At 31.6% G+C, this 27560-nt stretch overlaps 1 protein-coding gene across 1 annotated transcript in view; it reads right to left on the bottom strand.

Annotated features, from left to right (window-relative positions):
* The window catches only part of LOC149484161 (ATP-binding cassette sub-family G member 1), a 73388-nt gene extending 57275 nt beyond the window's left edge, over positions 1-16113 (bottom strand). Inside the window, exon 1 of the mRNA XM_089701801.1 lies at positions 15816-16113. The gene's annotated coding sequence lies outside the window, so the exon portion shown is untranslated. The remainder of the gene's footprint in view (positions 1-15815) is intronic.
* Positions 16114-27560: the final 11447 nt, after the last annotated feature.

Here is a 27560-nt window from a genome sequence, read left to right as displayed (position 1 = left end):
CTACTCTAATATGAACTACAGAATACATAATATTATGTATATCTAAATGTAGTAATTATATCGAGATCAATTAGGAAGAAAACCTGTTAAATTATAATTATTCAGCATAAATAAGTAAAGCCTACGAAAAGGAAATAGTTTAATTGCTGACTTATTATTTCCTTAATATACTCAAAGATTGTATCTTTTAATTTATTTCGCGGAATTGAGAAATTCGAATATGTAGTAGAATATCGTATATCTATAACATTTTAGTTCTATATTGTTTTTAATTGAAATATACATTAACATATTATAGGTATAAGAATATTAAATGAATTTAAACATTATATTAAATGAATGATTGGTTTTTATATTTTTATATTGTTAGCTGATGTTTATGAAATACTAGCTGTGCCTCGCGGTTTTACCCGCATTGCTTCGCTCCTGTTGGTCTTAGCGTGATGATTGCCTTCAGCCTTATAATATTACTATAGATTAATTATTTATAGGAAGCAGTGCAGTTTTTTGTTTATAGTTCATAGAGCTCAGAGCTACCGTCTATTTTCATCGACATTATTAAATATTCCTAATAAATAATATTTAAAACAATACTCAAAATTGGCCATTACGTAAAACATAATTTAAAAAATCTATTACATCACCCATACTGTTTCGAAAAGACACACCTGACTAATCTTTTGCAATCATATTAGATTTTTCTGAAATCACTTTAATTTTGCATACAAATTGAAGTTTCTCGAAGATTTTATGATTCAAGCAACCCTTTTCTTTACGGAATTGTGCACATCAACTTTTTTATCGACAATAAAATTATGTACATTTAGTTAGTATGTAAATAAATACCACCGCTTTGTAAAGCATTTTTTACTGAGAAGAGTCAGCAAAACTCTGAACGTAATTGCTCTTTTTAACGAATAAACGACACATTGCCAGATTACCGTAACAAATTAGGTATGTACCTTCAGTTTTTATTTGCAACTTGGTAAAAATTATTATTATTATAGCCAGCTATTTTAAGAACCATTGTTGTTGTTATCTTTAAGCAAAATTTCAATTCTTTATTTATAAACATTAACAAGTAAAACAAAAACGCTACGTTATTCTTATTTCAGGTTTTATACGAGGAAGTTTATCCTGTTCTTATAAAATATTTTAACTTTTGTAATCTAAATTCGCTTTTATATTTACATTTATTAGCATATATAAGTATGAGATCGATAGAACTGAGATGTAAACAATGAAATCTCTGATTTTCCTGATAAATTATAGTAACAAAGGCTATTAGGACACACTTTCGCCTATTATTTTAAAGTAAATGTATATTTTATGGCATAATATCTATAAAGTACCCATAAAGTCCATTAGCTACAGGGACATAATATGCCCATTAAGTCATTGACCTGAAACTTGATAGGCATCGTATATTCTTCAGATATACGTATATTGTGAAAAACTAGAACATATCCTGTCCCACCCATTAAAAGGTAGATTTACACACATTTCTGAACAAACAATTAGTGCTAATGAATCACTGACCATCTTCTTCTTATATATAAAAATGAATCGCAAAATGTGTTGGTAAGCGCATAACTCGAGAACGGCTGAACCGATTTCGATAATTCTTTTTTTATTATATTCCTGGAAGTACGAGGATGGTTCTTATGTAGAGAAAACGTAAACATGTACCACGGGCGAAGCCGGGGCGGACCGCTAGTTATATTATAAAGATAGGTTATCGACTTAAGGGGCCCTTGTTCAAAATGTATGTTTCTAAATCATGGTTTTTGGATATAAATCATCATATTTAAAATCCTAAAAAAATATATAGCACAGATAAACGTTTGATCTAGTGACTTTTTTGGATAAAAACACAATATTAAACATTTAACTCGATCAAAAAAAAATCAGAAGTAACATCGATTTTGAAAGCATAATCAGTTTTATGAGAATTAGGGGAACGCTATGTTTATGAAAATTTTACATTTCATTTACTAATCAGGTTTTACAGGGAAATTTTTGGATAGATTTATAATTTAGCCCTTATTTTTTTCTATATAAAATATAATACGTAAAATGCGACTCGCGCGCACCACGTCAGTGCCGCCAGAGTCCAGCCGGACGTCATCGAAGGAGGACCTGTGCTAGTTTTGCTCCCGACCACGTTGTAGTCGCCGCTCGCGTATTAGAACCGAGCGGCGAGTAAAACGGCGAGCACGTCACGGTATAAATAAATCAGTAGTTTGATTTTGTTTGTTATCCTAGGATTATTGTTGTAAATATAAATTAACTTCTTATTCTATTAAACGAGCAATATTTGCATATTAATATATTTGTTTGTAAATACAGTGTGGAAATTTTCGATGGGCCCTGGGTGAAAGTACTAGAAATACTGGAGATAGCAAATTTCCTTTATTTTTAAAAAGAAATAGAACTGCATTCAAAGATTTTCAAAAATTCATTTTCTTCGACCGGGAATCGAAAGAACTATAAAATCCGTTGCGTAGTTTCAAAGATTTAAGCGTACAAAGGGACATAGAGACATAGGGACAGTGAAACCGACTTTGTTTTATACTATGTAGTGATTTAAAAAAATTACCTTGTAAAATGTTTTAAAAATTACCTTGTTGTAAAATAGTCACACTTTTTTAAGTTGGTTGAATACACTAACATACTTATTACATACTTATATTCAATTACATATTATTTTGCCTTTTTTATTTGTTTTACTTTTAATTATTATTACCAATATTTTCAGAAGAAAATAAATTAATGTATCCAGAACGAGAGTTTAATTTTAAACTTTAAATGTATGTATAAAATAGACCAATAAACCAGAAGCGTTCTTTATGTTGAGATGATGTTGATTCTACAATAAAAATGTTAGATTCCATGATATTTTTATTTCTAAGAGCAAATATTTTTACGAGAAATTAACAATAAATTATCTTTTATATTGTTTCTATCGATTTGAATAATAAAGTAAAATTTGAAAAAGGAATGTTACCTTTCAGAAAAATTTGCTATCCCTGTATTTCAAGTACTTTCCATTCAGGGCACATCGAAAACTTCCACACTGTATATATACAAACAAATATATAAAAATGCAAATATTGCTCGTTTAATGGTATAGGATAAGTAGTAAATTTATTTATCAAATACATTCCTACGATAGCAAATAAAATCGAACTACTGATTTATTTATACTGTGGCGTATTCGCCCGCCTTCATAGGTCACCGGAGTTCATGCCGCGCCGGCTCCTGCGCAACGCGGGCGCGAGCCGTCTCGCAGTGCCTAAAATGCCTAAACTTTCAGTATAATGGGCTCTTAATAGTTTTTCATAAAATGATATACCTAGATAATATTTTGACATTTACAAAATCTTATAATGGAATGAAAACTTTGCGAATTTTCCATTGACTACGCGGGCTAAACCTCGGGCGGAGAGCTAATAATAAAATAATACTTGTATACCCACCTACAATCAGAAAATTACGATTACCATAAAATCTTTAACGAGGGACACGAGGCATAAAAAAATGTTTATAATAATTAAATCACTTTAAGACATACTCAATCATGTAGGTAGTTTAAACTGGTTAAAATAAAGGAACACCTACTTTCAAACCATGTATAAAACTAATTTGCACACTCGCTTGATAAAATTAAAAAAAAATGCTTTAGTTATCTATAATGTCTTGGTTAAGACGCCAAAGAAACCGGACTAAAGGGACCATGTTAATCCATTAGTCGTTATAATATTGTAGACGAAAATATATTGATCTCCATGTGACATTTTACACGCGTATCGTGAAAGTATATTAATTAATTAGCTTACAAAGTAGATATCAACACGTGCTAAATAAACTTTCAAACATTTATATTCCTTGCCAGATAATATCTCTCTTCCACGTGTCGGAAAATGCTTCGAAGCAGCCATTCATTTCTAAATTTTAAATTCATAATTAGTAATTACAAAATTATCAAGGTCGAATATTTTGAATTCGGATGCAAATAATGATGAAATTCATTTGTATAACTAACTAGCGACCCGCCCCGGCTTCGCACGGGTGCAATGCTGAATACTAAATACACTACAGAAAAATTGTGAACGTTGTATAGGTATAAAAATATAGCGGCCCGCTCCGGCCTCCGGCATCGCACGGGTATAAAATACATAGCCGGGCGGCCGCAAACGCTACGTCCTGCAATTTTGCACGCCTCATAAGCGAAGCGTTGAGGTGGGTACTACTGTCACTTCGCGCAAAACATCTGATTTTTCAAACTTAAAATGTCTTTATGTATCATACATTGCACTTGTAAGATAATACATACACACACATATTAAGAAAAAACACTATTTTTAACGTTCATGATATTTTTGATGTCATTTTTGTTATTTAAACTAGTTAAAAAACAGTTTAAAAAAGTTCTGTCTTGGACGTCCGTGTGTCTGTATGTGCGGATCCTTTTTCTTGTTAACACGATAGCGACCGAAATACTTTACTAATCGAGTCTTTTTTTTTCTCTTACGCTTGAGTATGCTCAGGAATAGAACCCTTTCATTTTTCAGGGTCTGATTCGATGTGGTTTAATTGTTATTAAATAAACAAAAATAATAATTAATAAAAAAAGGCTTAATGACTTTTATTAATTATGAGGCGTGCACTTTTGGATTTTCCAAATTTTTTTAAATCTGTAATATCTTCGAAAATATTCACTTAAATCATACGGTGTAAAGGGCCATATAGATCTATATTAAATGAACAATGTATCCATGGTATTTAATTGGTTAAGGATTAATGCTGTATTGGTTAAAATCGCTTCGAAAATTAGCCATTATTTGTCGTAAAAAGTAAATGACAAAAAAAAGTTATTGTGGGTTATCCATAAGAGATAGACATATACCATCGCGGACTTTTCTGTAGACCTTTTCAATGTGTATAATACTTAGTACATTATTTTGATAAAACTCGTAGGGTTCAGCCTGCGTTTGCAATGTAAGCGGAATAAATGTAATTTTTTACGACATCACATTAGAAACCTCAAAAATAACAGTACTTCTCCACTACATAATGGATCTTATTATACATATAAACCTTCCTCTTGAATCACTATATCTATTAAAAAAAACCGCATCAAAATCCGTTGCGTAGTTTCAAAGATTTAAGCGTACAAAGGGACATAGGGACATAGGGACATAGGGACATAGGGACAGGGAAAGCGACTTTGTTTTATACTATGTAGTGATGATATCTCTTAAGTCTTAATATAGCATGATTAAATGTAATATTTTCAGTATTAATCTTAGCTTGTACAATGTACATGTTGTATGAATAACATATTTTTTCTATTCCATCACGCTAGATATATTTTATTATATCGATTTTTAAATACAAAACCTTTAAATTGTTTAGCTCCTACATAAAATAACCTTTTCTTCCATAACAAAAGGCATAGGTACAGTAAACTGTAAAACGTTATACATACGTAATAAGTTGTAAAAATATTGTTTTATTGTTTAGAAACGATTGATAAAGCATTAACTGCAAGATAATCTCAGCAGATGAACGGGGCCTTGACCGCTACGTAAGAGGCAATGAACTTTCTATGCGGCTGCGCATGTACCATTGCCACAGTAAAAAGAGAGAAGTAGGCCAACTCCCGGCGTTTAAGAGAACACGGTACCCACCTAAACTCCCAAGGCTTATTACATTGATATTTTAAATAATTGTATATACAAACACCGACCGCTCACAGCAATGGCGCGGCGCGGCCCGCACGGGACCAGTGTACCTGAGTGGGAACCGAGCGGTGTTGGGTGCGTGCGTACGTACATGAACGGGGCGCGTGGCCAAGAGCTCTGGGTACATACAAACGGCGCGATGTACCTTTGTTCGAAGATAACATACTTCTCTCTTTTTACTATGCCTTCTACATCGCCTAGCGACGCTAAATTTCTGCTCTAATGCACTAGCCGATCGCGCATGCGTCGATCATTCGTTTACAATGCAATTGACACTTGGCCTACGTTGGGTAAATAGCAGATGGTCAAATAAAATCACTTGTTTGACACGTTGTGTTTCAATGAATGTTTTCAGAGATGTGTCATCATTTATAGATCGTTACAATTAGTTGCAGATGTTGTTGTAAATCACTAGGGAAATAAAATGTGTTACAACATAAACAAGTTGTATTATTTTGCGCTATTTATGACATACATAGTTGAAGACCCTTTAGGATAACTTGGTTATTCGCAAACCGCATTGTTCAAGTCCTTCCTGCTAATATTATAAATGCGAAAGTTTGTGTATATGTATGTTTGTTTCTCTTTCACGCAAATAATACAGAACCAATTACAATGAAATTTTGTACACATATAGAGAGTAAATAGGATTAACACATAGGATAGGTTTTATCCCGGGAATCCCGCGGGAACGGGAACTATGCGGGTTTTTCTTTGAAAACGCGGGAGAACCCGCGGGCGGAAAGCTAGTAGTGTTAATTGTTATAAAGATATAAATTCATCTAAACGTTTTTTGCGAACGGTTCCTGTCGATAACCCAATAAAAAGTGTTGAAATTGTATTTAAAGGGTGCAATCGTATCTTTATTAAGCAATAAAATTCAGCTGTCTTCGAAAATTACATCACACGATTAAGGCTAGGATTTTCCGGAGTATTAGGCATTTTTGCTATACCAGAACGCGCGAAATATAACTTTTTTTTTTTTTTTTTTTTTCATATATCTCGCGCGCACGCGTCTAAGATGAACTTGCGTGATACACAAAATTGTTTGTAATAAAATAATAATAACATTCATCAGTATTGTGAATTGTTTTATAAATATCGTTACTAGTCATTTGTTTGTATTATCGATTAATACCAAAGCATTAACTGAGTATAATATATTGAATATATTATATGATATATCTACAATATGTTTACAAAAACATTTTTGGAGACGTAAATGTATGAGGTTAGAGCAATGAAAATTATTTTACTTTCACATTTATTTTCGAAGCGGTGTCTCAATAATTATGACAGCATTTTGAATTGTTTGTTTCATTATATAAACTTCTTTTAATAAAAAACATGAAACGGTCTATATCTAATCATTATAATATTTATTTTACTTACCGTTATTGGAATAAGTCGCAATGTTATACAGTTGTAAATAGGCATATTAAGTACCTAATGTTTTTATCAAAACATTATTTTTGAAAAGCTTACTTATAGAAATATACTTATTATCGTATACCAATTATTTCTGTACTTTATACCAATCTTAGAAATGGTTTATTTACCATAATTTTTATCACTTATTTATTTATCTGGGGGCACGGTAGTGCCCCCGCCAAGACGAGCAAAGTGACTACGCGCACGGGCACTACCTACCTTTTCTCGAAGCGCTTCGACGTTTTTTTGAACCCTCATAACTTGGGTTTGGATTATGCTAGATCAACAAAATTTTCGGGATATATTGTCAATAGCGGACTTATTGAACATATTAAGTTTTAATTACATTAGCTTTTATACTTCAGATTTTATTTATATCTAAAAAACGCTAATTTCGTCACTGACTCACTGATGATCATCAAAATTCTTAAGGTATTTCCTAATGTCCTAGAAAGCTGAAATTGTGTATGTAAGCTAGTATTAGCACACAAACAACAAAAAAATTATAAAACTTGTAACTTTCATCCCCCAACCCCTTAAACTAGGGGATGGGAGTTTGTATGAGACCTGTAATTTTAAATTAAATTTTGATGACGCTAGAGGTCTAATCTAATAATCTAAAACTTGGTTCCCCTAGATATATATATGTATAATTGTATAGGTACTCCTTGTTAAAAAAAAATTAAAAATTTAATCGACATATATTGAGACATATACTTCAGATCAGATCATATAAATATGAATGAATAGAAGTGTTGCGAACGTCTCCTGCCTCTTACGTCCACACAGTAGCTAAAAATAAAAAAAAAATGTTACAAACAACTTACAAAAAGAAATGAAATCCCACCAAAAACATTTTCATGTAAAATGTTGCCAAGACGAGCTCATATGACTCGCACTGTCAAAAAGTTATCAGATCTCATGTAGAGCCAAGCTTCTAACACTACACGCCCTAACTCTACAAGGCCTAACTTCACAAACTCTACACTTTAGTCAAAATATGTGGCTTGGCCGTTCGTTACTACAAGAACTATTGTATAACACAAAAGTAATGAACATCGAATTAATTTTTCACCTTACGCCGATGTGAATGTAGCGAAATGGCCAAGCCACATATTTTGACTAAGGTGTAGAGTTTGTGAAGTTAGGCCTTGTAGAGTTAGGGCGTGTAGTGTTAGAAGCTTGGCTCTACATGAGATCTGATAACTTTTTGACAGTGCGAGTCATATGAGCTCGTCTTGGCAACATTTTACATGAAAATGTTTTTGGTGGGATACATATTACAACTTACATACAGCTGTCACTAATGATAAGACGTAAAACGTGACAATTTTCATAAATATTTTTGTTTGTTTTTATTACACATGTGTATGTTTTATTGATGAGAATGTATTATTGTTTTTATCCTCAATGGTTCGTTTTAATTATGGCACAAAATAAACGTATTGTCAACTATATTTCCGTGAATTGATAACACGAGTCACGTGTTGAGCCTAGGGAATGCAATCCCGATCCCGCGGGATCCCGATCTCGCGAGATCTCGTGTAATTTTTCGGGATCAATCCCGACGCATCATATGACGAGATCCCGTTCGAGATTGACGGGATTGGGCGGCAGTGGTCAGCGACGCAACACACAACCACTCGGGGCGCAAGCTTTTAAATTTTTCCTAATTCCCTTGAAATAAGCTTATTGTTTTGATTACCTAATTTACCTACGTTAATTTCCTTACAACCTGATTATTATTTAGTTGGTAAGATTAAATAATAAAGATTTTTATTTTCTTTCGAGTAACATGTTATTAAAGTGAAACTTTTATTACATCGTCTCAAACTTTTTGGTCTGTGTAGCGCATGTCGCGTGACGGTCGGCTGCCGAGTAGGTATAAAGCAGTGTTCGGAACCGTACAATAATTATCGTACAAATACGATAATTTTGTGCCTAAGTTTAATTTTTTCCGTGGTTTCATAAAACCACACAAAAATTTTTTTATTTAACCTCACTAGGGGCCATCCATAAATTACGTTAACAGGTGGGGAGGGTATCATCTTTATGTGACATAATGTGACAAGGGGCAGGGGGGATCAAAAGCTTTGTGACGTGACATAATAAGACGAAACGAAATTTGTACGTGAGCAAAAAACTTTAAACAGAAAAATTTTAATCTACCTACCTATATGTATTAATTATGAATAATTTCGCACTCTCGCTATAAGATTATCTCTTACGCAGCAACATTTAATTCCTAGAGTCATGTTGTAATGCAAGTGGGACACTTAAATTTACGATTTTTAAAATTTTCGATATGTATTTAAGATTATTTAATAATAACTAATAAGTAAAAAAATGAAAATAACTGTTTTCTTTTGATTATTTTTAGATACATGCATAGGTTTGAAAAATGTGTGACGTCACATTAGGGGGGACGGGGTACTAAAAATGTGACAACCTGTGACAAGGAGGGGGGGAGGGGTTGAAAAGTTCTAAAATTCGCGTGACGTAATTTATGGATGGCCTCCTATCACAAACAAGCAGTTATTAGCTTTTTCAGTCATCTGAATTCAACATTTTTTTTTAATTAGACGGGATCCCGAAAATTCCGGGATCCCGCGGGGTTGATATTTCTAATCCCGCGGGATCCCGAATTTGCAATCTCGAGTCGGGATTGCATTCCCTAGTTGAGCCTCGGTGTTGAGCACTCATACGCAAAATGCAAATATACAGAAAAATATAGGTCAACGAATAACGTTATCTCGGTAACTTGACATTGACTTAAATATTTTGACAAATTATTTGATTGTTATGGAAAATATTCAATGAAAAATTAGTTTTATATTTCGCATTATTTAAGAATAATATATCGTCTACTAGCTGTGCCCAGCGGTTATACCCGCAGGCCGCAGTGCTTCGCTCCTTTTAGTCTTTGCGTGATGATATATAGCCTATATAGCCTTCCTCGAAAATGGACTATCTAACACAGAAAGAATTTTTCAAATCGGACCATTAGTCCCTGAGATTAGCGCGTTCAAACAAACAAACTCTTCAGCTTTATTAGTATATAGAAGATAAAAAGGGTAAACGAATATGTTGTATATGAACAAAGATATTTAATTCACATGTTTTTCCTTTAAAACTAAAAATGTTATTAAAAAGTCCTCATATCATTTGCAGTGGCCTGTGACGTTTACATTTTTACTATTCTCACGATAAAGAAATAAAATACTATTTAATAGGTTATATACTTAAAATTAATATTTTTCCATGCACTTTTGTGTTAAATTTTAAAATTAATGTAATATGTATTTAGAGTGATTTTAATTGTTATTATCTTATGGTTCAGAATATAAGTAAATTAAATTTAAAGTTAGTTAAAAAAGTGACCTTGAATAGCTGTTGCTCTTTTTTATATTTAACTAGATTTCCGCCCGCGGGTTCGCCCGCGTTTTCATAGAAAAACTCGCATAGTTCCCGTTCCCGTGGGATTTCCGGGATAAAACCTATCCTATGTGTTAATCCAAGTTACCCTCTATATGTGTGCTAATTTTCATTGTAATCGGTTCAGTAGTATTTGCGTGAAAGAGTATAAACTTGCGAAGTATTTTAGACAACTGATAATTAAGTTTAGATCCTAGGTTATTTTAATTTTCTCAATGCTGACTATTCCTTTATTTCGTATGAATACTTGCCGTTAGTTTAATCCTCTTTTAATTCAAGATGTTCGTTAAAAAGTATTAAGTACTGTTACAGCAGGTAGAGCATGAAAAATCGACCAATGACCCACATAGAAATTTGTAGAGTGCATTGTGTCTTACAAAATATTTAATTATTGAAATAGTAATGCACAATATATTTATTTATTTATTTTACTAATAAGATCAAGGACATTTTACTGATATTCACATCCGTAATAATTTCTTTTTTTGTCGCAAAATTAAACATTCATAGATAATCGTAAGCAATAGTTACCTACATGATCATAAATTAAAGTTTACATGATAGGAAATCATAGAAATTTTCCGCTGATTTCAAAATGTAATCAGAAGTAGTCAATCAATCAATCAAAAAAAAGTAAAAAAGAATAATACAGCAGCATTACGCACGCATTCTCATTACGCAGCGAAAACAGAATAAATATCTACATTTATTCTGTTAAAAAGTGAGCATCAAAACACATACCCATAATTAATCATTCTTGAATACCTACATTCATTTATTTTTAAGTACATGTTTTAACAAAAAGTAATGGAAAATTAAATGTTTACAAAATCGTTAATCTACATCCGTGTAGGTATTGTATTGCCAATTAAAAATTCGTTTTTACGAAACTTCGATTGCTTTTGAGTTTGCCATTGCAAATATACCTATTGTAATATTGTTGTATGAAAAATAATAAAAATGCTGATTCATATTCCTTAGAGAGATTGAAATTACATTAGGAAACAAATGTCTGATACTTTATCATTACGAAAGTATAAATTAGATACGGACGGATTTAGAAGGAAAACTATTTACAAGAAACATCATCCTGAAGACGCGGTAAAATAAACGATACATAAATAAATTAATACATTACGTGCAATAAAACCTTCTTGCATGCAATAAACCAGTCCTACGCAGGACGGTTACAAACGAAAAAAAAAGAAACTACTTGAAGTAAACTAGTTCAGCGCACCTGGTGCGTTCATGACCTTATATTATAGAAATTGTTTTTGTAAAAATAGTGCACGTGAGTAGGTATGTATTCTTTTAATATATTCAGCACGCATTTAATACGGACAATGCTATGATAATTTATTTGTAGCACTTCGATCCAATTAAAATATAATGACCCTCTAACGTACACGTTAATTATACATCGATAATGAAACATAAGAAATTTAAAAATACTGTCATCGTAGCTACGTACAAATCTTCTTCTTCTTATATATAAAAACTAGCGACCCGCCCCGGCTTCGCACGGGTGCAATGCTGATACTAAATACACTACAGAAAAACTGTGAACGTTGTATATAAAAACATAGCGGCCCGCTCCGGCTTCGCACGGCCACGGGTATAAAATAAGTATATAGCCAGGCGGCCGGCCGGTACCGCAAACGCTACGTCCCGCAATTTTTAAATCTGTAATATCTTCGAAAATATTCACTTAAATCATACGGTGTAAAGGGCCATATAGATCTATATTAAATGAACAATGTATTGAAGGTATTTAATTGGTTAAGGATTAATGCTGTATTGGTTAAAATCGCTTCGAAAATTAGCCATTATTTGTCGTAAAAAGTAAATGACAAAAAAAAGTTATTGTGGGTTATCCATAAGAGATAGACATATACCATCGCGGACTTTTCTGTAGACCTTTTCAATGTGTATAATACTTAGTACATTATTTTGATAAAACTCGTAGGGTTCAGCCTGCGTTTGCAATGTAAGCGTAAAAAATGTAATTTTTTACGACATCACATTAGAAACCTCAAAAATAACAGTACTTCTCCACTATTTAATGGATGTTATTATACATATAAACCTTCCTCTTGAATCACTCTATCTATTAAAAAAACCGCATCAAAATCCGTTGCGTAGTTTGAAAGATTTAAGCGTACAAAGGGACATAAGGACAGAGAAAGCGACTTTGTTTTATACTATGTAGTGATGAATCGCAAAATGTTGGTAAGCGCATAACTCGAGAACGGCTGAACCGATTTCGATAATTCTTTTTTTATTATATTCCTTGAAGTACGAGGATGGTTTTTATGTAGAGAAAACGTAAATATGTACCACGGGCGAAGCTGGGGCGGACCGCTAGTAATAAATATATTTAAAATTTCGGACATTAGGAAACAGAATTTACGTCAATTACATTCACGAAATATGTTCTATACACGAAATATGTTGACCGTGAAGTCATAGAGAATCGATGCTGTTTTTTTACCTTTCAATAGATCATACTTTTCAGAATCACGTAACCCTTCTGTTTATCATTATTTATGACTAACATTATTTATTATTAACTACTTGTAAATATCGCAAAATATAAAAATATATTTCAAAGGATCTTTCATAGAGCAATTATTATTGTAGGAATTCCACATCTGCTAGAGATTAGATTAAATTCACCCTACATTTGTAGAGCTTCCAGTGTTAATTACGTAAAGGTAAAAATAATGCACAAAGGCATTTGCATGCTTTTATAATGTGGTCGCAAGTATTCTATCCATATTAGGTCTAATCCCTACAGTAAAATAAAAGTGCTATCGAGCCCTTAATTATTATTTATTAACCACTTCATAAAGTCTTTTCTTAAATGAAAATCATAAAATAAACGAACTAAGATGTTCGTGAAACTTTTCCTCAAATAATTATTAAAAAGAACATTAATTACAAAAAGAAAGACTTAAAAATATAAATTTATAAAGAATAGAAAAAATTCGATCACGAGGCGGGACTCGAACCCGCATCCTTCGCGCCATTCCGGGGCGGATGCCTCACCAACTCAGCCACTCGTGACCCGCCCGAGTGATCGAATTTATTCTATTCTTTCAGTTTTATGTGTCTGAAGGGACACACCGCGCGCCATCTATTGAGATGATTAACAACCATTTCAACCAATATGAAGCACTTTTCAGTGAATACAATATTGTAACGATGGAACACGACCTTTTTTTGTTGAATTTATATTTTTGGTTTTATGGCATTCAAATGCTTTATAAATATAAATTTATAAAGAATAGAAAAATAACACGAGTCCCGCCTCGTGATCGAATTTTTTCTATTCTTTATAAATTTATATTTATAAAGCATTTGAATGCCATAAAACCAAAAATATAAATTCAACAAGACTTAAAAAGTTTGTCAACTTGTAAGAATTTTCCTTCCTTTTGATATCTGGGACAATAAATAAATAAGGAATATGTAAATTGTAAATAGAATAATTTACTATAACAGTTCGCTTTGAAATAACGCACAAATCATACATTACTCATTGAATAAAAATAAATAAAATAATCAATTTGAAATCACAACAGGCAAGTAAGTACAATCGCATAAAATCAATGTTGCATAATTTCTAGGAAAAATTCCATTGGAACAATGCAATAATTATAAGCTCTTCTAAATGCTAATTAGATGTAATTTTAATTTCTTATGTCTTATAAATCTATGATTAAGTATAAAACCAATAATTCACGTAAACAGTAAACTATAATTCATTTATGTATCTGCAATTGATGAGAACACCTTAATACCTTATAAATAACTAGCTTTCTGCCCTCGGCTTCGCCCGCTTTGTCTAAAACCTAATAAATTATATATACTAAAACCTTCCTCGAGAACCACTCTATCTATTAAAAAAACCGCATCAAAATCCGTTGCGTAGTTTTAAAGATTTAAGCATACATAAGGACATAGAGGGACAGAAAAAGCGACTTTGTTTTATACTATGTAGTGATAAACTGTAATTTAAAGTTGACCTAAAGTCTATTATCATATTACAAACTATAATCAGTACATCGTCGATACAACAACAATAAAAATATATCAAAGTAGGTATGTAGGTACAATGATTTATTTTTCTATTCAAATAATACTTAATTAGTGCAAATTAAGATTAGTCAAATAATCATAAAAATTACTGTAAGAAGTAATTAAGTAGTTTAATTTCCAACAAAAGATATCTGATAGCACTCATGTGCGTTAATATTTTTGATGTGTTTTATAAAAGTAAAATATTTAAAAAATATAAATTGCTATGTACCTATGCAAATTTAAAAAACAATTATTATATTCCAAAGATAGAGCAATTCATAGTCCAAACAGTAACTTTATCCAGTATGCATTGCATTGCTCTATCATATTATATTTATTTAATTTTGCCGATATACTTGCATAAATATAATATACCTAAACCTACCTGATATAGTAGATAAAATAGGTACGTACATATATTTCGTACCTATCGCAACATTGTAGTAAACAAATTATTGAATAAAAAATCTCTTAACCGATAAGAGAGTTTTGAAATTTATAGATAATTTTTCAATTGATCGATTTTACTCGCTGGTAATATAATATTTAAAATTAATTTAGATTTTTTATTTTATATTTTAATTGTAGTTAGTTAGTTACTTTGTAGTTTGTAAGTAAATTTCTTTTAAATTTAAATAAATTATAATATAGTCTGAAGTCACCTTTGGAATAATTATTAATTATGTTAAATATGCATTATTCTGTTACAAACAGAACGTTCAAAAGATCAGCAAATTAATCGATTTAACTGTTCTCCAAACAAATTATTTTTAAATTTTACAAATTAGTTTATTTTTAAACTAAGGGACATTGTAGTTATTAAAATTTAACGAATTCACATAATAATACTTATATGAATTCGCTAAATAATTGCCAATTGCCAAAAGTACCTATTATTACCAATTTTTATAACATATTTTACAAAGTCATCAACTGCGTCTGTCTGTTCACGATAAACTCAAAAACTACTGCAGCGATTTATTCTATTTTCATCAACAGATAGCGCGGTTTTAGAAGAAGGTTTTAGTTTACATTCACATAACGTAATTTATATTTTTTTGAAAACGTGGCTGAATTTAGGTTTATAGTAAAATTATGAAAAAAAAAAAATATTCTTACCTTTATTTTCACTGACAATTTCACAAAAATTCAATAAGTACGCAAAGTACAAAAATGTGTCAACAAATCGTAACGAAAACGTAGCACAATATTGCACTTGTTCAATATTATTTATTACAATATCATATTTTTCAACTGCACGACGAAAAAAGCGATATCATTCGACTATGTTATTAAAATTCGAATGTTTACGCACAGCCAGCGCCGATTCGCGCGCAGTGGCACACTGAAGCGAATTCAGAATGTGCTGGGAGAGCTCGCCCCTGCCAAGAACTGAACCCTGTCAGCTGTCGACTGTCGGCTGTCGGCTGTCAGGCCTACGCAGTACGCACCCGCCGTTCGCGCGTCGCCGCGTCTGTACACGCATGCGCTCTATCGAAATGCATTGTTTGAATTCTTGGTTTGAATATAAACGCATGACGTATACAAGATACAACAACATTGGAATCACTAATGTGAATCCATCACTAATGCACTTTGAACTTAGAATTAATAAAAAAAATATCTAAAAAGTACATACGTTTAGTTATTATTTGCAGCTTACTCAATAATCGATACAAAGATACGTTATCAATTAAACGCAATGTCGACACCGGTAGATAAATGATTATTTATTATCTACTAGATTTCCGCCCGCGGCTTCGCCCGCGTTTGCAAAGGAAAACCCGCATAGTTCCCGTTCCCGTGGGATTTCCGGGATAAAAACTATCCTATGTGTTAATCCAAGTTACCCTCTATATGTGTGCTAAATTTTGTTGTAATCGGTTCAGTAGTTTTTACGTGAAAGAGTAACAAACATCCATACATCCATACATCCATACATCCATACATCCATACATCCTTACAAACTTTCGCCTTTATAATAGTATTAAGATTAAGATATTAAGATAAGATAAATTATTTTTATAATTATACATGTCTCAACACTCTCAACAATATTATGACGATGAAACCAAAAAAATCGGTCCAGTCCTTCTAGTCCATTACAGTACTCCAAAATTAATAATGCGCATGCAGATCTTCGCTAATTATCGTATTTCCAGAAACACCCGAATCACCCCGAATCATTGAATCGTAAGTGCCCTAAACAATGCACTTGCATCTTGCACCTTGTTCGAAATAAATAGGATTCAATTCAGAGTCATACACAATCGAAAACAATTCGGGTGGTAGGTGACGGTAGCCTGTCAGTCAAAAAATTTAAAAATCCGTCAGTCGTCTTTATAAATTGGCGGTGACCGCACGTATTATCTCTGTATGGAATTATATAGAGCTGCTGTTACCATACCCTTCTTAGTTTTGTTTCAAAGTTGAATTTTCCGATAAAATGATTATTTACACAGGTAGCAGATAGCAGTGAGGAAAGTGAAAATTAATAAGAGCATAATGAAAGTTCTGATCATTCTACGATATCAGAAATAGAGATAATCCCTGATTTTGTAAATCCTTTGGACTGAGATTTTAATGATTAGATTTCTACAATTTAAATTTAAACGAGTGTTTGAAAATAATTTTAAACTTTTTTTTTAATTTTTAACCTTCCATACATATCCATCATTACGCCAGCTTCAGTAAGACACTTTAATAGTTCTATGTATAGAATTTTCCAAGTAAATCAATACAACAATTATATATTCGCAATCGTGTGGCTTATCCTCGCTATTAACTTAACTTAAATTATCGAAACAAATTTCGTTACTTATCTCTTTTACCATAAAATCACAATAAAACTCATAATTCAAATAAACTATGCATGAAGAAAATACATTTAACCACTCTATATACATATCGTCTTCGGAGGCTCGGGGAATATGACAATTGCCGAACAGTAACGAATTTTTCTATGCGCATTATCAGTTTGGGAGTAGGTACTGTATTGTACTTTAAAAATATAAATATTATGTTTGGATATATTGTCCATTCTAAAGATTCAATGAAATGATTATCACAAAGATATCTTTTCAAATAATATTTTTTAACAAAAATCTAAATTCTAAACCACCTGCGAATGGTCAGAACTTGAATGAATGAACTTGAACAGAATCATGAAAATCTCCGAGAATTATTCTAAGGTAACAAACCCAAAAATAAAGAAAAAAATACAGTTGAATTGAGAACCGTCTCTTTTTGAAATCGGTTTTTAAATAATTTCAAAATTTCCATCCCTCATGATACTTTTTTTATTTTTCACACACTTTTATGGTATTGTAATATCATTATTGACTTAACAAATTAGTAAGTAGGTACCTCAAATAAATTGATGTTAATGGGACCGGTTTGTAAAAAATAATCATATAAATTATAAATTAAGTAAATATTACCCGTACTATAATCCGTATCAGTTCCGTAAGGAAGTTCAAATTTCAATATACATACAGTACTATTTTATATTGTAGGAAATGAATACCAATATTTAAAAATAAAAATGAAGCATGCGAAAATGTAAAAATATGTCAACATTTAATATATGTATTGAGTGTGCCTACACTTTGCTGAATATTAATTTAAATAGCTGTTTATTTAAATAATTATCGAACACATACTAATTAGGCAATGATTAATGACCTCCTATCATTCTCTTAACGATCGCATCTATAAAATAATAAATCTGTATAAAAAACAAGAATCACACAACCTCTATATCACCTATACTATATGTCATCGAATTTTGGTGACATATTTTAACAATAACAGTTATAGAAACAAAAAATGACAACACATTGTTTCGTTACACGAACATTTTTAAATGACAAGCTCCGTTCATTTTGTCCCAGTGACATTAAAAGGACTTTTTCAATGTCTTTGTTCATAACTTTATCATGTTATCTAATGGAAAACTAATAACGATGATAATAATAGTTTTAAAGTAACGGTCATATTAATCTCAGCGACTATCTTATCTCAATGAAAACCTAATCCAAAATTAATTATCACATGTTTACTCTAACTTTCTAGAACAATCTTCTTCGTGTCTATGATATGGAATAGACGCCTCAAAAATTACCTACTTCATGTTAACATATAAAATTAGAATTTTAAAGACCTGATTAAGTATATAACAAACGTGTTATATAAATATTAATTCTAATAATTAATGATCAATTTTCGAATCAATAAATCATAATAAATTAATGGTATTGTTGGTTTGACGTTATTTTTACATAATGTGTTAAGTGCTATAAAAAACAAACATTAAAAAACAATAGATGTGTCATATCAATCCATTAGTTATAATTGATTATGAAATTAGTATTAATTACCTTGTTCTTTATGGTACTTTTTGTTTAAGAGGTGCATAATTCTTTCTAACAGTTCATTATTAAATTTTACCATTATGTATGTCATGAATTTGAAAAAGAAACATACCGTGTTTTTATTTGTAAGAATTAATAAAATCTAATATGTGCGTATCGATGGCACAAAAATTAAAATAGTTGAACCATTATATTAATGGTGGAGTAGTGGCATTCCCAAAAAGATCTAATCCAGTTTAGAAACAAAGCGGTTTTTATGATCTCCGGTCCGTGTTAACGAGATGATTATTAATAAATGTTTGAACATTTGCATATTATAACACCCGGAACGGCGTAATTAACAGTTTTACTAGTATCAAAAATCAATAGAAACGGATATCAAAATTATTGGGATGTTTGTTTTAACTTTTAAATGTGTTTCAATTAAGTATGTCTATTTGTTTTTCTCTGATTACTAGTTTAAATAGAAAAAAAATACCTAGAGGAAATCATCGCTTGAATTAAAATTATAAATTTACCTACTTTTGAAATGTTTCTATCTTCTCAATTCAATATGGTCAATCATGGAGTCAAAATAATCTAAATTCTAGAAACAAATAAGGATAGTAGATACAAATACTATTCAAATGTAAAATAAATATTAAATACCTATTCTAATTTCTCTGTAAATTTTTCCCTATGATCAAACGCATGAGGAAAATGGGCACAGTCATAAATTCATCTAAAACAAGCTTTTTTCAATATTAATTATGTTTAAGTAATCAATATTTTATTTAATAACTAGCCGGCGCCCGCGACTCCTTCCACCCAAGATGATGTCACCTGTAGGTATTATAGCTCTATAATCTCCCATCAAGAAAGTTAAAATCGATTCAGCCATTCCAAAAATTACCCCAACCTAATAAAAATACGGACGGACAGATGAACAAAAGTTGATGATAACGTCTTGATATTATGTAGGTACATTACTAATAAAATTATAGGAATTTTCAAAAACGTTTGTTTGAATACATAATTAAATATGTAGATTTTACCAACTTATCGGAACTCTATGCGCCCTATTAGTTGAATTCTGACTCATATGATGATCTTTATTCTATTTCCACTGAGTAATGATTTTGTACGTGTTTTAGTTTATAAATATTAGGCTGGATACACGTGAAGCAAATGTGCGATGCGGCATCACTACATAGTATAAAAAAAAGTCGCTTTCTCTGTCCCTATGTCCCTATGCTTAAATCTTTAAAACTACGCAACGGATTTTGATGCGGTTTTTTTTAATAGAAAGAGTGATTCAAGAGGAAAGTTTTAGTATATAATTTATTATGTTTTAGACTAAGCGGGCGAAGCCGCGGGCGGAAAGCTAGTATATTATAAAAGATACTTGGTGTTAATTGTTACGACATTATTGATGGACTTTATAGGTACTTAATTTGGAGTTGTTTGTAAATTATTATCCTGCATAGAAAACAAACTGCGCCCCGTGGTTCCACGCACGTGAAAATGTAATGAGATGATAATAGATAATGATATTCATAGCTAAAGAATTTTTTAAATCCGTTTCATCGATTTGAAATTTTTAAAATAATTAAGTTTTTACAGCCGTCTAAAGTCTAAATTTATGTCAATTGTTATTTTTTAACTCATTCTTGATATACAAAGGGATTTCTGAACAACATAAACATACAAAATACTTGTAGCTTTCTATCTAAATAATAATGTCTGAAACTGCATGGACGTATTGTAAATTGTAATGTATGAACTGCTCCTAACAATACTCCGGAAGTGTCAACATACTTTTCCAATGCTACTACCTATATTATGCCGTGGGATATAAATTTATACTTAGCTTAAAAACAAGTGATTCTTAGCAAAATAATTATAGAAAAATCTCGATGACTTTTACATATTATTATAATGTGATTTATGTTTGTCTCTTTTTCATGTAATAAAAAGGAGACTGTAGGTAGGTACTTTTTTTAAATGTCATAAAAAAGAAGACTGTACTTGTTGTCTTTCTAAAAAGACAAAAAATCAGTGATGTTGGAATATTTATTGGACGAATAAAATCGTTTTGTGAGAATCGGCCGTAACTCTTTTAAAAACTCGTTACTGTTTTGATATTGACAAATTATAACAACTCAGTAGAAATGTAAATTTCATTTCGGTTCCTTATAAAAGAATATTTATTTTTATTTGTAAACATGGCTTTAAAATGCGTGTTCATGTGTACCTGCGTCCAAACTAATTTTACGCCGAAGTGTCTGTAAAGATTTTCGCTTGACAACTCTTGATTAATTTTCTTATAAAAGATATAGGTACGTATATGTTTATTTATAGACATATAAGCCTTTGAGAAAACACCAGGTATGTTTTGTCGCAAAAACAAAACGGAAAGGGGATGAAATATACATATCAGCAGAATTCTGGGGTATTTAATATTTTTAGACTAAAATCAATGACGAATTATAAAGTGTCCCCTGAATATGTTGATGTGTACAGAAGAGCAAAGCTGCTAAACATACACTAATTAGTACATAATATGGCAATGGTAGGTTTGCCTATGGATAAAAAGGCAGACATAGGTACATTGTTAGAGAAGATAACAAAAGATATTCACAGCGAAGGTCCATAAATAATAATAAAGGTATGTATATACTAAAGTGAAGCATTACCATATGTAATCTGGATGTTCATTCTATTGTTTTACATTCATTAACAAACAAATCACATAATATTGGACAAGATATAAACATATAAACCTCAATGTCAATGTATATATAGCCTATAAGTTATTATAAATCATATAAGGCAAATATATGTGATGTTATGATAATTTTTATCCTAACTTTTTCATCATTCATATGTAGGTACATAAATTTGTAGGTATAGGTATTGTGGAACATTAAGCAACTCCGTGATTTGCAAAAATGTTATATAAAAATTTAAATAATATTATAATATACTCGAGTGATCGTTTTATACCTACTATTTTTATCGACTAACTACTTAGATCATTAAGTAAAATGATCTAAGACTAACTATAGGTTCAAGTTCAACCGCCCTTAGTGAAGCCTGGAAATCTATTAATAGAATACTGGTTAATTACCTGTAGGTTGTAACTGAAATTCATATACAAATTACAATTGTTAATTCTTAGTAATAGGGTGATAACTAAAACTCGCAACTCTAATGTTTGAAATTGGCAAAAAGCTTATAGCTTTAAATTTTTATTGTTAATTAATTCTAGAGAATTATATCAGATATTAATTATATATATGAAATGTATTTAAGTGGAACTGTACCAATGTCATGACATAATTTTAAATGAATATGCTTAAAGTTCCGATGACCCGAAACTACAAACATTAGGTGGGTGAAAAGTGTAAGTAGAAAGGGAAACCTCAAACCACATTCAAAATATCGCGTGATACATTAAGTAGTATTTTTACTTTTCTTTCGGTTTCATCGGCAGACGTTGTTCTGCCCTATTAGACCGGGAGATATTGACACAAAATTTCGAGTCATTTGTAACAGGATGGCGGTTCTACAGGGTTCTTAGTACGCAATGACAAAAAGAAAAATGATGGTGTGAACGCTGGTACCGGCGGCTTAGTCGCGTGGGCGTTAGTCGAACTCGTCGGAAAAATAGCGAAAGTCAAACGATTTGTAACAGTATGGCACTTATTTTTCCTGTAAGTTTGAGGATCAACGAATATAAATACAAAATTTCAAAGATCTAAGTGTTGGAAATCTTCACTTATATAAATTAATAATAAATTAATTTTTCAAGTATGACAGCACTTTTTCCCCCTACTAGAAGTATGGCAAATATGTATAATAATGGTCACATTTTATCAAATACTCTCCAAAAATCCAAATGCAATACTGGTACAAAAAGTTTAGCGAAAACAAATTTTTTGCAGATTTTCGGCGGTATGGCGACCATTTGGAATCGTCCGAAAAGTATGGCATGGCGATTTTCGTAAATGGCTGCACGACGATGGTTACCTGTGCAAAAGTTAGCCTGGTACAAATGGTTGAATAATTGTTTTATTTAAATCAACACATTCGCGTCGGTATGGCGGGCTGTAAGTCACACCGGAAAAGTATGGCATGACACTACCGCCTACTTCTTTTTTATGGGCTATCGGTAAATTCTAAAATTTTTGTGTTACAAATCGTTTGACTTTCGCTATTTTTCCGACGAGTTCGACTAACGCCCACGCGACTAAGCCGCCGGTACCAGCGTTCACACCATCATTTTTCTTTTTGTCATTGCGAACTTAGACCCCTGTAGAACCGCCATCCTGTTACAAATGACTCGAAATTTTGTGTCAATATCTCCCGGTCTATATTGTCCTTTTTTCGGGTTTTTTTCTCCATAAGAACTGTCCTTTTTCCTAAAATTAACGTTAAACAAAAATTTGTCGAATTGGTCGAACCGCTCTCGAGTTAAGCAACACATCTGACATCTCGACGCTTAGCAACACATTCTGCGATTCATTTTTATTATACAGAGAGATGTACTAAATGTGCATCTTTGCCTCCATCGAAATACGAACATGAATTTATGGACAGTCATTAAAGTACAAAGCTACATGATTAGGTTCATCAATTATCACTTATAACATCTCTTGACCCTTACAAAGTTTAGCTTGGTAGTGATGCAAAAAATGCAAATCTAAATCGTAAATAATAATAAGTTTTGCATCAGGTGGTTGGACTGTAATAGAGGCCTTCAACCGCAGGGTTCCACGCACGGATCCAACCGGTTAATATTATTGAAAATTATTATTTGAATATGTTATTGGTTGTTGACTTTCGTGACGTTGATAATGCGTAAAACTTATTCTTATGTAATAGGTAAATATGCCTAATCTATCTCTATGCAGTAACTTTACTAAGGGTTGCTATAGTTACTGCACTGTAGTGTGCACATAAGAACTGGTAGAGCCCTAAAAATAGATACTTACTAAATTCTACCTTAGTAATTCTAAATTCTCAAAAAAATATTTATATTAAAAAAGTATTTGGAGACTTTCATTTAGTTGCTAAAGGATCATAATATCTGGGGCCCTGAGGCGTAGGCATGCTTATATGGTTATGGTATGGTATATTTTGTTCTAGAGCGCTAATATTTTGCACGCCTCATAAGCGAAGCGTTGAGGTGGGTACTACTGTCACTTCGCGCAAAACATCTGATTTTTCAAACTTAAAATGTCTTTATGTATCATACATTGCACTTGTAAGATAATACATACACACACATATTAAGAAAAAACACTATTTTTAACGTTCATGATATTTTTGATGTCATTTTTGTTATTTAAACTAGTTAAAAAACAGTTTAAAAAAGTTCTGTCTTGGACGTCCGTGTGTCTGTATGTGCGGATCCTTTTTCTTGTTAACACGATAGCGACCGAAATACTTTACTAATCGAGTCTTTTTTTTTCTCTTACGCTTGAGTATGCTCAGGAATAGAACCCTTTCATTTTTCAGGGTCTGATTCGATGTGGTTTAATTGTTATTAAATAAACAAAAATAATAATTAATAAATATTTATTAAAAAAAAATTATGAGTCGTGCACTTTTGGATTTTCCAAATTATTTTTTATTACTGTGAAATAATTTTCTCTTTACCTCCCAAAAATACAGCTAAACATCGGAATATTTATATACAACAATATTTAAATGTGTACAGTATTTATCCTATTCAATCAATCGGTATGCAATAGTGCGATACAGGAAAAAGTGTAAATTCTCCCGCGTTCAGGTTTTTTGAGCTATTTTCCTGTTATGAAAACTTCCTTATTAACAGAACCTATTTTATAAAACGACAAAATCAAATTAGTTAGTAATAATTATATATAAATATTAATTATTAATATTTTTTAAGCTTTTGTTTTTAATATTAGCATTTAACTGTAGATTGTAGGCATGATAAAGTATTCACAATTATTTTAAGTACCTACCTATACTTACTTACGCATGCAGCATGAACAAGTTTCCAAGTATCAAATAAAAATATTGAGAACGCAAAACCACAATTGCATATATTTAATATCAATAAGTATGTATTCAAACAAGTATGTATTATATATTTTCTTACTTTTGTTTACAAACATTTATCTCCATCGATAAATGTATTCTTCCAGCTTTTTCCAATATCACAGGTTGTCTGGTAGAAATCACTTGTAAGCTTACTTGTAAGTGATAAGACCGCCTTTTGTACATTGTTCCTATGTGCTGTTTTCTTCTCTGTAATTTTATTTGGTGTGCAATAAAGAATTTATTATTATTATGTTTCTCATCTCCATAATACTCGGGTGCCACCAGAAGGATGGTACCCGGTCTTTTGGAAGGCTTACGTAGGGACACGGATCCAACACGCAGATGCCCTTTTGAGAGTTTTAATGTGTTATGGGACACCAGCCGCAGCCTGCCCATGACTGCACTATATAGAGATGGGCTGTCCGCGGCCGATGTAGGACTATTACAGAAAATGTAAATAAAAAACTGGACTATGGAAAGGGGTGCTATGTGGACAGGTAACTGGGTCTATAGGAACTATGGCGTCTGCCTTTCTACAACAAAGTTTGTAAAAATAATATATTGGCAGACGGTGACTCGCCCTCTCACAGATGGGCTCTGTAAAAAGTCACTGTAACTTAGCAACAAGAGGGCAACATGTCGTGAGCAGCTAAGGGTGGAGAGGCGACCCTGGACTTTAAACGACGATCACGCGCTCCCTGAGGGTCCAGCATCACGTGCCCACTCGCCACTTACGATTCTACTACGGACTAATGTAAAAAATCAAGGTACACACAGCAAAAATTAAAACATTACTATGAAAGTTATCATATTAACAGACATGACATTAGGAACATTGTACAGATAATATTATACTATAGTATCATCATCACAATAATATCAGTATCACACATTTGCTAAAATTCTGGTATATACCAGTTGTGTTCTGTTAATATTGGTGGAATATTCCACCAATATTAACAGAACCAGGTATAAACATAACGCATATTGCGCGCGTGCTGTTTTTACGCCAAAAAGTTTTATGCCTCGATGATAAAAAAAACTAACCTGAGCCAACATACACTTCGTTGTCTACATTTTTATTCCACGCACAATATTCCAAGAGCCCTTACAGTTTGATATCTTATCACGATATTAACTGCGTAAGATTTACGTGTATGATAATAACGCTTCCTTGTCCCAAATATTTATATATATTTTAGCCATTATATATGTACTTGCAAATATTTATTGAATTTATTTTAAATGTGCATAAAAATTTGTATACACGCGATGAATATACAATTTTTGTTATAAGTATAATAAAATCAATCGCGATTGATTGATTTTCCTTAATACTCCTTCTCATTTTTTTGCAGGATATGCCTACAGCCAACAGAAAAAAGATTTGAAAGTATTTTTTCTACTTTGTCCTTCCGTGAAGCGGAGCATTGACACCGATTGAATGAATGATTGTATAATATGAACCAATTAGTCACATAGGTAGTTTAATATGAAAAAAAAATCTCACAAATACTTTTTTATTCAGGCATTACGCATTAGAATAGCCACGGCCTAAATCTAGTCCTATGGTATAAAATAGATCGTATATAAAACATCAATTAAAAATGGAAACAAATGAATATTGTTTTAATATGTTTATTTATTTGAAAGGAAGTGATTAAATGTCCAATTAATATTAAATTAAAATAAATGTCTACGTCATTTGAGTATTTTATTTTTCCACGGTAGAGTTTTTAATATCAAAAGCAAGTTTCGTGACACGGAAATATCACAAAGAGCTTGTATGTTTTTTTTTAGTTGTAAAATGCAATATGAGTACAATAGTAGGCGTATTAACTATAATTAAAATTAATGTTATGTAAAAATAACGTTCCCATGACACGATCTGATACATAATTATCATATTATGGTGAATTTATCGTTATTAATTTATTATTAACGTCCTCTTGACCGATATACTATATTTATCGGTCACCTTTTGTTAAACGTGGCGTTATTCAGGAAGACCGTACTAATTTAGATGCAACAGTAAAATTATCAATAAAAATGCTGTTAAAAATTAATTTTAAGATAATTTAATTAAACCAGCTGCCTCGATGGATGTTGTTCTCAGGCTCTATGTTTTATTAAATTAAAGGAAACAATCATTTTTATACATCTCATTTATTAAACGATAAAAAAATAAATCGCTGTTTCCCTTGATTTCTTTTTATACAATTTCAAAATCTTAAAAATCAATCGTTATTAGGTTATAAGGTTCAATTCGTAACTTTTTGAGTTCTTTATTTTTCTTTTGCAACCAGCCGTTAATTTGTGTCATTATTGATAAGCTTTTCATTAAAAAAATGACGTGATAGAGTTTCGTACTTTAATTAAATTTAGGGAAGTGACTGTTGAGTTATACTGTGGTTTTTGTTGAGTTATACCAAAGAAC

Source organism: Colias philodice, chromosome 12 (assembly GCF_061535455.1).
Source record: "Colias philodice isolate Cphi_HAF_F1 chromosome 12, ilColPhil1 Martin Lab GWU primary, whole genome shotgun sequence".
Lineage (NCBI taxonomy): Eukaryota > Metazoa > Arthropoda > Insecta > Lepidoptera > Pieridae > Colias > Colias philodice.
This window is presented reverse-complemented; position numbering and strand designations above follow the sequence as displayed.